Below are 16,536 nucleotides of genomic sequence, written 5' to 3' on the forward strand. Positions count from 1 at the left end.
TTATGTTTAGATCTTTAATCCATTTTGAGTTTATTTTTGTGTATGGTGTTAGAAAGTGTTCTAGTTTCATTCTTTTACAAGTGGTTGACCAGATTTCCCAGCACCACTTGTTAAAGAGATTGTCTTTAATCCATTGTATATTCTTGCCTCCTTTGTCAAAGATAAGGTGTCCATAGATGCATGGATTTATCTCTGGGCTTTCTATTTTGTTCCATTGATCTATATTCCTGTCTTTGTGCCAGTATCATACTGTCTTGATAACTGTGGCTTTGTAGTAGAGCCTGAAGTCAGGTAGGTTGATTCCTCCAGTTCCATTCTTCTTTCTCAAGATCGCTTTGGCTATTCGAGGTTTTTTGTATTTCCATACAAATTGTGAAATTATTTGTTCTAGCTCTGTGAAGAATATTGTTGGTAGCTTGATAGGGATTGCATTGAATCTATAAATTGCTTTGGGTAGTATACTCATTTTCACTACATTGATTCTTCCAATCCATGAACATGGTATATTTCTCCATCTATTAGTGTCCTCTTTGATTTCTTTCACCAGTGTTTTATAGTTTTCTATATATAGGTCTTTCGTTTCTTTAGGTAGATATATTCCTAAGTATTTTATTCTTTCCGTTGCAATGGTGAATGGAATTGTTTCCTTAATTTCTCTTTCTGTTTTCTCATTATTAGTGTATAGGAATGCAAGGGATTTCTGTGTATTGATTTTATATCCTGCAACTTTACTATAGTCATTGATTAGTTCTAGTAATTTTCTGGTGGAGTCTTTAGGGTTTTCTATGTAGAGGATCATGTCATCTGCAAATAGTGAGAGTTTTAGTTCTTCTTTTCCAATTTGGATTCCTTTTATTTCTTTTTCTGCTCTGATTGCTGTGGCCAAAACTTCCAAAACTATGTTGAATAGTAATGGTGAAAGTGGGCACCCTTGTCTTGTTCCTGACTTTAGAGGAAATGCTTTCAATTTTTCACCATTGAGGATAATGTTTGCTGTGGGTGTGTCATATATAGCTTTTATTATGTTGAGGTATGTTCCTTCTATTCCTGCTTTCTGGAGAGTTTTTATCATAAATGGATGTTGAATTTTGTCAAAGGCTTTCTCTGCATCTATTGAGATAATCATATGGTTTTTATTTTTCAATTTGTTAATGTGGTGTATTACATTGATTGATTTGCAGATATTGAAGAATCCTTGCATCCCTGGGATAAAGCCCACTTGGTCATGGTGTATGATCTTTTTAATGTGTTGTTAGATTCTGATTGCTAGAATTTTGTTAAGGATTTTTGCATCTATGTTCATCAGTGATATTGGCCTGTAGTTTTCTTTTTTTGTGGGATCTTTGTCAGGTTTTGGTATTAGGGTGATGGTGGCCTCATAGAATGAGTTTGGAAGTTTACCTTCCTCTGCAATTTTCTGGAAGAGTTTGAGCAGGATAGGTGTTAGCTCTTCTCTAAATTTTTGGTAGAATTCAGCTGTGAAGCTGTCTGGACCTGGGCTTTTGTTTGCTGGAAGATTTTTGATTACAGTTTCAATTTCCATGCTTGTGATGGGTCTGTTAAGATTTTCTATTTTGTCCTGGTCAAGTTTTGGAAAGTTGTACTTTTCTAAGAATTTGTCCATTTCTTCCACGTTGTCCATTTTATTGGCATATAATTGTTGATAGTAGTCTGTTATGATCCTTTGTATTTCTGTGTTGTCTGTTGTGATCTCTCCATTTTCGTTTCTAATTTTATTGATTTGATTTTTCTCCCTTTGTTTCTTGATGAGTCTGGCTAATGGTTTGTCAATTTTATTTATCCTTTCAAAGAACCAGCTTTTGGTTTTGTTGATTTTTGCTATGGTCTCTTTTGTTTAATGCTGTTATTTTATGTCTCTTTCAGATTGTTCTCTCTTCTATGGTCTAGTTGTAGGATTTCTGGCTGACCCAGTTTATCATGTCTGCTGATTTTTCTCTCCGTGCAAATCATTTCCAAGTATTTGGTTGTGTTTTTCATTGTTAGCTTGTCTTCAGTGGGGTGTGTTATGTGGACTTTCTGTGCCCATACTGTGGACATTTCTCTACAGGGCATTTTATTTTTGTTTCTATTGGGAGTCCCAGGGTTTTAATGGTCCAGGACTTGGTTTTGTGCTGTCATTGTTAGTTCTCAGTTTACCATTTATCACATAGGCCATGCAAATGTAGCTCTTGTATCCACTAATGTCACAGGTTTGAGATTTTTTTCTTCTTTTCACATGACCTTTTTCTTCTTCCTAGAACCCCTGCAGGTGACAAGCTGTCCCACTACTGCCCCAGACTGGGGAGAACCTGCCCTTCTGTAGTCTTGTTTTGGAGAAGGCAATGGCACCCTACTCCATTACTCTTGCCTGGAGAATCCCATGGACGGAGGAGCCTGGTAGGCTGCAGTCCATGGGGTCGCTAGGAGTCCAACTCGACTGAGCGACTTCACTTTCACTTTTCACTTTCATGCATTGGAGAAGGAAATGGCAACCCACTCCAGGGTTCTTGCCTGGAGAATCCCAGGGACGGGGGAGCCTGGTGGGCTGCCGTCTATGGGGTCACACAGAGTTGGACACGACTCAAGTGACTTAGCATAGCATAGCATAGTCTTGTTTTGCAGGAGCTCAATTCTAAGTTCTGTGCTATTGTGAGATTTAAAAAAAAAAAAAGCCTTAAATTTCTGGGTGGACCTTGAAACTCCAGTCCCAAGCAGGATACCTTCTGGGCCACTGAGACCCTCAGCTTGTTTGAGTAACTTCAAAACAGTTTTGCTTATATTTTAGAATTTCTAATTTTCTAAGAGTAGGAGGAGATGCATGCTCAGATCAGGCAAACTTATTTTAACCTATGTACAAGTTTACAAATATATGCTAGAGACATTTGTCTTATACCATAACTATTATTCTGTAAATAAATTATTCTTATAAATAATTGTGTATGCATAGCTTTTATTAAAGCAGGGTACACATAATTATTTTAGATTAGGTTTAGTTAGAGAGGAAAAATCTAAATATGAATCACAGTTCTGTTCTAAGGTTGTCATCAGTTCAGTTCAGTTCAGTCGCTCAGTTGTGTCCGACTCTTTGCGACCCCAGGAATCATAGCACACAACCTTGGAAAAACACACAAGTCCTAGTTGTAGGGAGAAAGCATAATTCCATTTACTGCTGATCTATAGGAATATTTACTTTTACATCATTGTTAATTTTCTGGACCAAGATCAATTGGACCCTGCTGGGCAGTGGAAAGCCAAGAAACTCAAAGTGATGTGTGTAGCTTTGTGTGTCTGAAATGATGGATTTTGGCATTTTGATAGATTGACAAGCTTTGCACTTGTCAGCTTTTTCACTGAGTTCTAAACATAGAAATGAGCTTCTTTCCCCACACAGAGAATACTAAGAATTTATTTCCTAAGGAACATTGTTTTTTTTTCCCATTCTAGGCCTGATTCTCTCTGACAGGATGAAGTTTTGTAGGCGAGAGAGATTTCTTTTGGTTGGCCAGAATGCCTGTTTACTGCACTTCTGCAATACTAGCTGATCCATTCAAGTTAATATAGACCCTCTCTCCTTTTTCCTTTGATTACTCTCAGACTTTCATTTTGCATTGTTACAGAAACTATTTTTATAGTAAAAATAAAAGCAGAGGAGCAATTAGTAAACTCAGATAATTTCACATTAGAACTGCTAATTGTTTTGTTGTGAAAATAACTTCATAGTTTAGGAAAAAAAATCAGTAACCTGATTATTTGAGCTGACACTGGAAGGTGCTACCTGAGTAGCACCTTCTATGAGAAGGAATCTACTAGTAAGCTTAAAAATTCATACATGTTAGCACATTTAAAAGATAGAGCCCCTTTAAATAATCAATAAAAGATATAAACAGGGTCCTAACTAATAAATATCTAATTGTTTTCCCAGTTTTTTACATTTATGAATCAGTTCAGTTCAGTCGCTCAGTCGTGTCCGACTCTTTGTGACCCCATGAATTGCAGCACGCTAGGCCTCCCTGTCCATCACCAACTCCTGGAGTTCACTCAAACTCATGTCCATTGAGTCGGTGATGCCATCCAGCCATCTCATCCTCTGTTGTCCCCTTCTCCTCCTACCCCCAATCCCTCCCAGCATCAGAGTCTTTTCCAATGAATCAACTCTTCCCATGAGGTGGCCAAAGTACTGGAGTTTCAGCTTTAGCATCATTCCTTCCAAAGAACACCCAGGACTGATATCCTTCAGAATGGACTGGTTGGATCTCCTTGCAGTCCAAGGGACTCTCAAGAGTCTTCTCCAACACCACAGTTCAAAAGCATCAATTCTTCGGCCCTCAGCTTTCTTCACAGTCCAACTCTCACATCCATACATGACCACTGGAAAAACCATAGCCTTGACTAGACAGACCTTTGTTGGCAAAGTAATGTCTCTGCTTTTCAATATGCTATCTAGTTGGTCACTCCTTTTCTTCCAAGGAGTAAGTGTCTTTTAATTCATTTATGAATATTTGTCATTAAAAACAAAAGAGTAACCATTGGCCTTACCTTCTGTTAAAAGTTTTTTGTCTGATTGAACCAAAGGATTTCAGAGGAGATCATGAAAGGGGAGAGATTAATCAACCATCACTGTGACCAAGAAGTGCTCACTTTTCCTTAAATGGTCCATATGAGGCCAGCCCTAAAGCATCATCCGATAATATAATAAATAAACTTTGGGGTATATGGGCAATGATTTCATCAAATGAACAGTTTAGCTCTTGGTCATATTGAATTTTCTTGATGCGTTCTACTTATTTGAACTCTTTAGAATAACTATACTGAATTCATGATGCACACTAGTCAGACATTTTTTTGACATGTTACTTCCCAGTTGGTGTAGGTAATTTCTGAAATAATGCTTTCATTAGCATTGTAGAGAAGCTATTTTGAAAGACTGTCTCAAACACAACCATGACAGTGGTCAAGAAGAGAATTGGACTGTCTGGGTTCAAATCACAGTTTGCCCTAACCAGAGGTTACCCTTGAGAAAGTTGCTTCAATGTCTCTTGTAAAATAAAGAGAATAGGAGTATCACCCTAGCTGGGTAGTTGAGAGGATTAGAATATACCTGGAAAGCATGTGTATCCCATGTGGTGAGCATTCAGTGTCAGCCGTTGTAGTTAAATATGCATATATTCTACATGGAAACACTCAAAAGTACCTGAAGCATAGCTCTTACCAATACACTAATTACTGAAATAGTATCTACTATCCTTTTGGAAACTAAGATTTGTGTTTTCTCCTGAGACACCAAGCCACCTGTCTAGGTTGATAATTCTATAGAAAAAAAAAAAGCCTGTCTTTTCAGATATTTCAACCTCTTTGGGAGTGAACCCTAGAAAAGTAAATTCAAAGTTAACTCTGACTATGCTCTTTGCTGATTTCTTATCTTTCTAATCCAAAATTTAATGAAAGAAATCTGATTTTCACATTGGGGCAAGAAGGAATTTAAATATCAATTATTTTTTATTCATGCTGCCACACCCAATTCCTTTAATTGTCTTTGCAGTGTCATTTTGCCATCTCCCCCCTCCCTCCTTTCTTTTGCTGTTCAGAACTAGGCTTTTCCAACTAGAACTATCAACCTTGGCTTTTGAAATGCTAGCTTTCCAGCTGTGAATGGAGTGTCAGTCAACTGCAGAAAGCCTGACCTTGTGAATTTCTGGTTTGCATTAGACCATCATGGTTTATTGTTCTGAAGGCTCCTGAAGGAGGGTTCAAACCCATGGCGCCATGCAAGCACCAGGATGAGTTTCTTGCAAATGGCTGTTCACTTGACATGCCTGCATTTAGAAATCCCTTGGGTAAATCTTTAGATGCAGTTCATCGCCATCATGTATCAATTGAGGATAATCTAAATCCCTTGAAAGCGCACATAAAACATGTAATTGCGCTTGAAAATAAACACAAATAATTTACTGGTTATTTTACCAGAACACATCCCACTTGTCCAAACTATAGTCTGAACTCCACCTGGGCTGGTAAAATCTACATTTCTTTTTATTGGTTCACTGTGGTCCTGAATCAGAGGCTATTTCTAAATTTTGTTTTCTTTTTCTGAGTCAAAAACTAATAAGAGACAGAGTAAAGAATCTTTTACTGATTCCACTGTTGACTTCCCTGACAGTAGCTTCTATTATTCCCTTGGCTGATTTGCTATAGCTTATTAGAACTCCTCTTAGACCTTGGTAATCAAGACCCTCTGCCTCTGAATTTTTGATTGACACCTCTCCGCCCCTCCTAGGAATGTCTGCTTTCTGCTGCCGCCAGGTGTCTAAGGACCAACCCTAGTGTCCATTGTCCTTATCTGTGCTCTCATATTTTGTCCGTTGCTCTTCTTCCTTTCTTCCCACTCTGCATTCTCATCTCGAGCTCCTTTCTGACCTCTTGCTCTAAAAATTCTCCTAGATTTAATGGGATCTCCACCCCTCCCCCTAACTCCCCGAGAAGTTTGTCACGTCCAGTTCCACTGATCTAGACATTCTTGAATTTAGAAATCAACCTGTGGGCATGTGAAGTATATTCTCATATGTTGCTTTGGATTTCTAACACTCCCAGTGTGATCAGTGATGCCCCTCACCCCTGCTCTGGTCCTTCCCAGGTGGATTGTAAAAACAAAGATAGGCTTTTATCCTTACGTATCTTATGTCCTGTTGAAAAAGGACTCCACTATCCATGTCTGTACATCTGTTTTGTTCATTGCCTCATCTGTGTCTGGTGTATCTTTGTTTTCAAATGACAGCTATAGGGCATATTTAGCATTTTATTTTTGACAGCAATGTCCAAAGTAAGTTTTCAGATGTATTCTTTCACATAAAGTAATAAAAATAATATAGTGTCTAGACTTATTATCTGCCTTCTCATTATCTAAAAATCTGGAGGAAAAGTTGGGAAAAAAACAGAAAGGAAAAATAGAAAGGCAGTAAAAGGTTGTTTTGAGAAAATTGAGGATGGGCTTCAGGGTATGCAGAAGATGCCAAAAGGGATAAAAGGTTTTCCAACCAGATGATATGTCTGTATTTGCTTGTTCATTTCTTTTTCATAGTGTCTTTTGTCTCAATGAACTGAATCATCATGACAAAAAGAATGCTGGTGGGTATTTTGTTTAGGAAGGCATCTTACTAAGTTTTTTGATTTATATTTACCGATACATCAATTCAGTTTTCCTGGGTCTTGACCTGTAAGGTCAGCATTCTGAAAAGGGTTAATGAATTAATTTCACTGTAGTATGCCTGCTTAGCCTGGTAATGCATATTAATTTCCAAATATTGCAATTATTCATAGCTATTCAAGAATAGAGATTATTCCAAGCATGCTTAACAAATCCATTATCCATGAAAAATTGTATGTATTTAGATGATTCCCAGGGTAAATGCAGTCTCCATTCTATATATTTGAAGATTTTTCTGGAGTGCTTCAAGACCCAAGTGAGGTTTGCTCCCACAGGAAGAAGTTTCTTTGTACCCAAAATAACCCTCTTTTCTTTACTATCCTTGGGATTAGGAATAAAAAGAAAGAGAAAACTAGACTATATTTACCTGTCAGGCTGGTCACGGTCCCATGAGGCACCTTGTATTAAGCTTCTGGAAAAAACATTTTATGTGATGCTCCTTGTAGGAAGTTGGAACAAAGTGAGCAAGCAAAGGGTTTCTGCTGATGTCTGTGGCTGTTTTAACCTTTGAAAGTCAAAAAAAGTGCTAGGATGACAAACCTTGGGACCATTTCTCTGATTCCTTTATTAATTAATTCAATAAACATGTACAGAATGCCTAGGATGTGGAGGTACTGTGGTTGGTGCTAGAGGCAGTGAAAGTGAAAGTCGCTTAGTCGTGTCCAGCTCTTTGCGACGCCATGGACTATACAGTCCTTGGAATTCTCCATCCAGAATACTGAGTGGGTAGCCTTTCCCTTCTCCAGTAGATCTCCGCAACCCAGGGATCAAACCCAGGTCTCCTGCATTGCAGTTGGATTCTTTACCAGGTGAGTCACAAGGGAAGCCTGCTAGAAGCAGAGTGTTAAGAAAAACAGTCTAACCTCATAGGACTTACAGTGCGGGGGAGACATATAGTAGTAAACAGTTACATGGTTTAGTTGCCCACACCTGGCAACACACACAGATTAACCACTGGCTGTGGGAGGTGCTAAGAAAGAAAGGTCCAGAGTGCTCTAAAAGAGTCCATGTAAGATGAGGTTGAAGAAATCTTCCTTGGGGAACTGAGGTTTAAGCTGAGACATGAAGGAGGTGGCATTAATCTAGAGTGGTGGAGATGGGTAGGGGGACAAGAAGTGTGATAGTTACATTTATGTGTCAATGTGACTAGGCTATGATGCCCAGGTGTTTGGTGAAACACCACTCTAGATGATATCATGAAGGTTATTTTTAGAAGTGGTTAACTTTTAAATTGGGGCTTCCCTGGTGGCTCAGTGGTAAAGAATCCAACTGCCAATGCAGGAGATACAGGAGATGCGGGTTCAATTCCTGGACTGGGATGATCCCTGGAGAAGGGAATGGCAACCCACTCCAGTATTCTTGCTTAGGAAGCCCCATGGACAGAGGAGCCGGTGGGCTACAGTCTTTGGGGTCACAAAAAGTTGACACAACTGAGAGACTAAACAATAATAACACTTTTAAGTTAGTAGACTTTTTGATTGATTCAAGCAGATTACTTTCCGTAACATGGGTGAGCCTTATCGAATCAGTTGAAGGCTTTAACAATAAAGACTGAGGTCTCCCAAAGAGGAAAGGATTAAAATTCTGCCTTCAGACTGCAACATAGAAATTCTGCCTGAGTTTCCAGCCTTTGGACCAAGACTGCCATACCAACTCTTGCAGGAGTTGCCAGCCTGCTGCCTGCTCTTGAATTTTGGGGCTTCCAGTCTCCATAATCAAGTAAGCCATAAAATAAATCTGTCTAGACAAATTGAAAGGCAGGTAGGTAGATGGATAGGCAGATAAATAGACAGAGATATGTCTCTTATTGATTCTGTTCTCTGGAGAACACTGATTAACATAGGAAGTGAAGACTCTAGTAGAGGGAACCACATGTGCAAAAGGCTCTGAGATGGGAGCAAGCTGGTGTTTGAGGGAATAAAAAAATGAGCAGTGTTGCTGAAGGACAGAGAGTTAGAAGGGGAGGAGTAGCTGGGTCAGACTTTCGTGTTGTGGAGCCCTTTTTGAAGAGCTGGGCCTTGCTATAAAGCTGCAAGTATTAATTTCTTGAACTTGTATAAGAGACTATTCTTTTAAATTCACTCAGTCTTCAAGTTTTTAATTATTAAGCATATACCCATTATGCATTCTTACGCTTTTCTCACCACATGTAAGATTTCCCTGAATTATGTACATAGACTAAAATGCTCCTTCCTTCTCTCTCCCCATTTTTCCCTTTTCCTTTCTATGCAGTGTGTTGCCTCCATGGACATTTTCTGCTTTAACCTTCAGATTACCCATGCACCTGTGGATTTCTGCTCTCTAAGTGTTTAGGTCCAGCTCTACATATTGGTCCCCCAGTTTATCCACTCTCAATTAGCCTTGTTCCCCTCATTGGTCACAGTGACAGTTCTGGAACCTTCCTTTCTTTTGAGAAATTATTCCTCTCTTTCTAAAAGTCTGGGGGTCCTCCAAAAAGGTGCCCTGCTGTCCGCAAGCTGAAGTGTGGGGTGTGAGCCTTTGAACCTTAGGCATGATAGGAAGTGGCTGGAGTTCAGTCTTTCTTGTGGGGTTTCCCTGAACAGAGCTGTCTTCACTGTCTAGGTCCTCAGCTCTGCTCTGGTTTCTATTCTGTCTGCAACCTGGTTTTCCCTGATGTTCTGCACTACCCCATGCTTGCATGCATACTAAGTTGCTTCTGTCATGAATGACTGTGACCACATGGACTACAGCCTGCCAGGCTCCTCTGTCCATGGGGTTCTCCAGGCAAGAATACTGGAGTGGGTTGCCATGCCCTCCTCCAGGGGATCTTCCTGACCAGGGATTAAACCTGTGTCTCTTGCATCTCCTGCATGGACAGAAGGGGTCTTTACCACTAGCCTCACTTGGAAGCCCATGCTATCCCATGCCATGCTGCAGTGCTGTGCTAAGTCGCTTCAGTCATGTCTGACTCTTTGTGACCCTATGGACCTGCCACGCTCCTCTGTCTATTGAATTCTCCAGGCAAGAATACTGGAGTGGGTTGCCATGCCCTCCTCCAGGGAATCTTACCAACCCAGGGATTGAACCCAGGTATCCTGCGACTCCTGCATTGTAGCTGGATTCTTTACCACTGAACCATCCAACCCTAGTAAATCCCTTCCTTAAGTTAACCGGAAACTGTTTCTGTGGCTTGCACCCTAAGAAGACTACTTCTCTGGAATGGAAGGAAAAGGGTGAAGAGTTTCATGTGTCTGGAGAGAATGGACATGTGGGAGTAAATGGACTTGAGGCAGTTTGGGGCCAGATTTTAAATGGTGACAGGAAGAGATCTTGAAGAATTTAGAAGTAAAGCTGTCTTCTGAGAAGATATGGATGGAATGCGTTTGGTTATTGAGAGAGTGGACTAGTTGGGCCCATCCATGAGTTTGTTACTAAGGAGTTCCAGAAACTGTCCCAGAATTCCAAGGGAGAAGCAATCTCCAGGAAATGGCATGAGCTCTATGCAAAATGAGGAAACCTAATCCTCTGCTTTGTGCCAGCCAAAAAAGGCTGGTCAGCCTGAATTGTGGGAAATAGAAGCCCAATAAAGCAGAACCGTGGTGGAGAGTTCCGTGTGTGCTGTATGTTTCAATACTTGCAGTGATGTGGTCACAGCCTGAACCATCATCCCCTGAAGGTCCCAAATGGCCAAACAACTCACTTTCCTGAGCAAACTCCAGGGCTGTAAAGAGCATTATGATAAAATGGCTTTTCTTGTAACTATGCTTCTAGTAGAGGAATATGCACCTCAGGCCAAAATGAGGATTAAGGCTTGTCTAGAAGTTACATTTTAATGGAAATTAATATGCTGACAATTTTAGTTCTTACATGAATCTTGCATGATTTTAGTGTGGATCCATTGCTGAGATACCACTCATTTCTGAGCTTTTGGATCTGAGGATAAGGTTGTAGACTGTGATAAATTCATTCATTCAGATGATGTTGTGAAGCCAGAACTTCTTTGCACTCCCATAAAGCCATATATATATATATATATATATATATATATATATATATTCCCCCCCTCTCCAGTTCTAGGATGGGATTGACATGATTAGATCAGAATGAATCCTGGTTTCATGGAGAGAGACTCTGGTAAAAGGGAAACCAGGTAGGAGGTCACTGTGAGGGCCCAGAGGAAAACCAAAGGAATCTGAACTAAGACAATACCTATGGGAGAGGGGAGATGTCAACTGCTGGACTGAACTAGGGTCTTTAGATCTTGATAATCTGTTGGATATAAGGGGTGAGAAATTGGCTAGAATCAGGGAAAGCTAAGGAATGTCTTACTTGTCATTTTTCTTTCATTAAATAACCTTATCTGAATTCCTGCAAACAGTGCTGCAAATAGTTAAATTGTGACAGTATGAAAAACAGAATCTGAGCTAAATTAGTTTTATGTCAGCTCATCACACTAGACCACAAATTCCCTGAGAGGCTTAGCAACATATTGGATAAAGTGAAATTAATCCTTGAGCGCCATAAGCTGACATATGCATATGCTATGAATCCATAAACTATACTGTAAGCATTAGAAAAGGAAGCTAAAAAATGCAAGGGAGCACATCTGTATTGGGTCCTGCGAAGCAAGCCTAGTTCACAATGTCATTTTCTTTTGTTGGTGTTGAAGCAGGAGGAGGTTTGGTCGTTTTCACATTGTTTACCTTTACAATCCCATGTGTTGTTGATTGCACCCCCGTATAAACTTGATGAAGCTTCACAGTCAGGTCACTGTTTTGTGTGATTCACTAGCCTAAATTTAGAAAAGACTGCGATGCTAACGGTATCTGACAAAAACCAGAGAATTTCTAGTTCTGGTTGGCTGCTCTGGGTTACATTCCCCTCCAGGTGAAGTCGGAACTGCCAGCTACATTTATGAAAATGACCAGCCTGTTGGGTGAAGAATGATCAGGAGGTATTGCCGATAAGTTGCTGAGATTGAACACTCACCTCCACTTTGGGCTTCCTGGTTAAAATATTTCTTTTGTTTTAAAGAGCAAGACCTGTATGTGAATTTTGTGGCTTTTCACTAGCTTGCATGAAATAAGGGGTTGTGTGGTTATGTGATGAATTTAGGGTCATTACCACAGCCAGTCTTGATGCAGGAGAGTAGTCCACTTTTGGCTTTCGTCTGTGTGAGACAGTTGCTTATTTGCCAAATAAGTCATAGAATCCAGTAGTTCACATGTGACTCTGGAGCCCTAGCCATAGACCTTTTGAAAATTGGATCTCACTGATGCCAGAAAGAACCAGAAACCTATCTCATCTGAGTCCTTTGGGCTTATCGATACCTCATTTTCAGGAGTATAAAGAATGCTTTGTGTGCTGAGCTGATACGCTCTGCTGGAAGAAACGTGCCAACAAACTTAAAGAGAAAGGAAAATAGAAAGGCCATGTAGACACTGTCAAAATGAAGTGCCATGTTTTGATTCCCTCTATGGGGCTACATCTTTATGCTGAACAGACCCAGGGACATCAAAATGCTGGTTTTGCTTCTAAAGTAAATGCCTCCTGTGTCTTTTATATTCTTTTCTGATTAGCAATCCTGTGCATTAACAGGCTTCAAGTGCCAATATGCTTAACTTTATTAGGAAACAGCACAAGCCTGTTCTTCCCAAAATAGATGAAAACTGTATCTATTTTTCTACTTATAGGTGTAGTAGTTAGAACCCATAGAGTAGGGGATGGGCCACGCTTATTTCTTGGGTATTAAACCCCAGCTCAGTGGTCTCAATTTCTTTACATTCAGTGTTGGCTTTTTCGCAAGATGGAGATTTTGATGGCAGATCTCCAAACATTAAACCAGACAGCAGAAACATCCGTGTGACTGCTCCTTCTGTAAAACCATTTCTTGTAGCATCTCTAAAGCCATCCCACAGCTCTTGCTATAATCACTGTCACCTTTCGGCATGGTGTTGCTCTTTCAGTAGATTTACTGTTCTGTCCGTATTCTTGTATATACTCATGAGCAGATTACAGCACATTTCCAATAAACACACTATCTTTCTATGAATACGCTGCTTCTTAACACTTGTTCTAAACTTAACACTTGTTCTAAACTCCCTGCTCTGTACCCCACTCTGCAAACCCATGAATCTTAACATTCCATCTGGCACGCATAACTGAAATGGTGAGTTTTACTCTGTTGTAACAAACATAAATTTTACACAGAGAAGAAAACTTGGCAGCGTTTTTATGTGCCTTTTGAGCATACCTTGGCACACTGCCTTCGCACAATATTGGCACCTTGGATAATCTCAAGAAAAATCACATAAATTTTGTGCCTTGACATCTCCTTTGGCAAAATCTGAGTAAATTTGGTTTCTATAGAATTATCAGTGAAATAGCTGTGACCTCTTTAATGGTGATTGGCTGTGTAACCCTTACTGCAGGTTGGATTCTCCAGGAAATCGACTCTGAGAAGGAGATCAACAATATGAGGGGTACTAAGGGAGTATTCTTGGGGTCAAGAAGTGTGGAAAGAATGGGAAAGAAAGGACATGGCAGAGGGAGGGGTTGGCTGGGGTTCCGTCTAATATGGGCTCAGACAAGCCCATGGGAAGCTATGAGGCTAATGTGGGGCTTTAGACTTGCACCAAATTGGAGTGAGGGAGCAGATTCTTTATCTAGGTGGACCAGTCACTGAATACAGCCTGCCCTATGAAGAGGCAGTGACTTTGGGTGACATGGCTCTTTTCTGTTGAGGCAATTCCCATCTGGCACAGAAGGCTATCATCTGACCATCTTCTCAGCATTGGGGAACCAATCCTTCACTCTTGAAGTGGGGATCTGGGTGGCACAGCATGGTACATATGACAAAAACCAAGCTAGGAGCAGCTTATGTGAATAACTTTGTTTTCCTTTATAGTGGTCTGTGGTTTCCAATGGAAACAGAGCTATGGCATGAATGGGTACAGTGAGAATTCCTTTTCTTTACTTCCATCACTATCACACAAAGTTCCACTGCACCCTGATGCTGTTGATCTAGCAAGGAAACCACTGTATGATTCTATTTATATGAAGTTCTAGAATGGGTAAAATAGAATCTACGGTGAAAAACATCAGAACAGAGCTTGCCTCTGAGAGGGGAGGGGAGCAACTGGGTAGGATCAGGAAAGAAATTCCTGGTAATGTTCTATTTCTTGACATAGACATGGGTTACATACATGTATGTATTTGTTGAAACTCAGCGAATATAATTTAATATTTGTGCATTTCATTGTATGTAAATTTCCCATCAAAAGAAAAATTATAAACAAGCATTGAACTCTACCTAACAATTTGCACACAGAATATTTAAGGGTAAACTGCTGATGCATTTTACTTTGAAATATGTCCAAAAGTAAGATGGGTTGATGGCTAAAGAATGTGTATGGATAAATGTAATGACGTAGTAAAACAAGCACAGTAAAAAGTGAATGGCACCATCTGGGTGGTGAGTATATGAGTGTACTGTAAAATTCTTTCAACTTTGCTCTTTGACAAATGGCAAAATAAACTGCTGGAATAGAGACATTTCAGGGGTAATCAGGCAAATTCAATAAGGAGTGGATATTAGGTGATATTAGAAAGTAAGTGAAGTCACTCAGTGGAGAAGGCAATGGCACCCCACTCCAGTACTCTTGCCTGGAAAATCCCATGGACGGAGGAGCCTGGTAGGCTGCAGTCCATGGGGTCGCGAAGAGTCAGACACGACTGAGCGACTTCACTTTCACTTTTCACTTTCATGCACTGGAGAAGGAAATGGCAACCCACTCCAGTGTTCTTGCCTGGAGAATCCCAGGGACGGGGGAGCCTGGTGGGCTGCCATCTATAGGGTCGCACAGAGTCAGACATGACTAAAGTGACTTAGCAGCAGCAGCAGAAGTCACTCAGTCGTGTACCACTCTTTGTGACCCCGTGGACTGTAGCCCACCGGGCTCCTCCCTCCATGGGATTCTCCAAGCAAGAGTACTGGAGTGGGTTGCCATTTCCTTCTCCAGGGGATCTTCCCTACCCAGGAATCGAACCCAGGTTTCCTGCATTCCAGGCAGACGCTTTAACCTCTGAGCCACCAGGGAAGCCCTAAGGTGATATTAGGGAATTATTTTTGCCAGTTTTCTTCAGTGTTTTAGTAATATCATGGTTATGTATGAGAGCTTAGTCTCAAGAGAAGTAAGCTAACGTATTTGGTAACGAAGAGTCATGATGTCCACAACTCATGTGGAAATTTCAACAGAAATTTAAATAATAGGACAAATAAAGCAGAATGTTAATGATTGTTGAATCTAGACCATGATGACTCGGATGTTTATTGTCCTTTCTTTTCACTATAAAATACTGAAAAAGTAACCAGTAGAAGTAATGATATGATATGTCAAAAAGGCAGAGAATAGAAACAATGGAATCTCTACACTTGAGAGACTTACAGTTTACAGTTTTTCTTCAAAAAGAGCTGTGCATGCGTGCCAAGTTGCTTTAGTCGTGTCAGACTTTGTGTGATCCTGTGGACTTTAACTTGCCAGGCTCCTCTGTTCATGGGATTCTCCAGGCAAGAATACTGGAGCGGGTGGCCATGCCCTCCTCCAGGGGATCTTCCTGACCCAGGGATCGAACCCACATCTCTTACATCTACCTGTACTGGCAGGTGAGTTCTTTACCGCTAGCGCCACCTGGAAAGGCCACAGGAGTTGTAGGAAATCTATCACTGGACCTGATTCAGAAGGCCAGGTCATCAGCACTGTCTTCTTGCCTTCTGTGTGATGTTGCTTCTCTGGACTGTTTTTATTTCAGAGTTTGAATGTGAACATGACCTTGACTTTTTGTCCTGAGTCTGGACTACATCGTTTGTGAATATGCTGCCCTATCTTTTCACCATAGAATAAGATCTGAGTTTTTAGATTCAATCTAGTCACTGAAGCTTGATGCCTGGATTTTGCTTCACTAAAGACTCATTAGACATTTAACAACAAATTGACTGCCAAAAAGAAACGTAGGTGGAAGAGTCCGTAAAACACAGCAAAGTGTCTGTAATCATTCAGGCTTCGCTTCTGATGTGGGACAACACCCGAAGAAATGACACAGAAACAGACTGTGCACATAACTCTGGGCCTCGGGATGAGCCTAGGGGAACAGATGTTCTCACGAAGACCAAGTAATTATGGCCACAGGGCTGTGAATGTATTGGGAAGCAACATTTGGTTATCTTCTCGGTCTCATTTTGTTTGTGTCTGTGTCTGGGCACACTTAGGGCTGTGTGAGTTTGTTCCAGGAGCTGGAAGGCCTTCTTTGGGAATATTATGCTTTGCTTCATTTCATTGAAAATTCCTCAGCTAACATACTTTCCTACTATGGAA

At 40.5% G+C, this 16,536-nt stretch overlaps 1 non-coding gene across 1 annotated transcript; it reads right to left on the bottom strand.

The window, feature by feature from the left end:
• Window positions 1-15,189: 15,189 nt before the first annotated feature.
• Window positions 15,190-15,261, bottom strand: TRNAS-GGA. The gene has a single exon. It is a non-coding gene; the product is annotated as a tRNA-Ser (tRNA).
• Window positions 15,262-16,536: the final 1,275 nt, after the last annotated feature.

The sequence above is a fragment of the Bubalus bubalis genome, chromosome 12 (genome assembly GCF_019923935.1).
Source record: "Bubalus bubalis isolate 160015118507 breed Murrah chromosome 12, NDDB_SH_1, whole genome shotgun sequence".
NCBI lineage: Eukaryota > Metazoa > Chordata > Mammalia > Artiodactyla > Bovidae > Bubalus > Bubalus bubalis.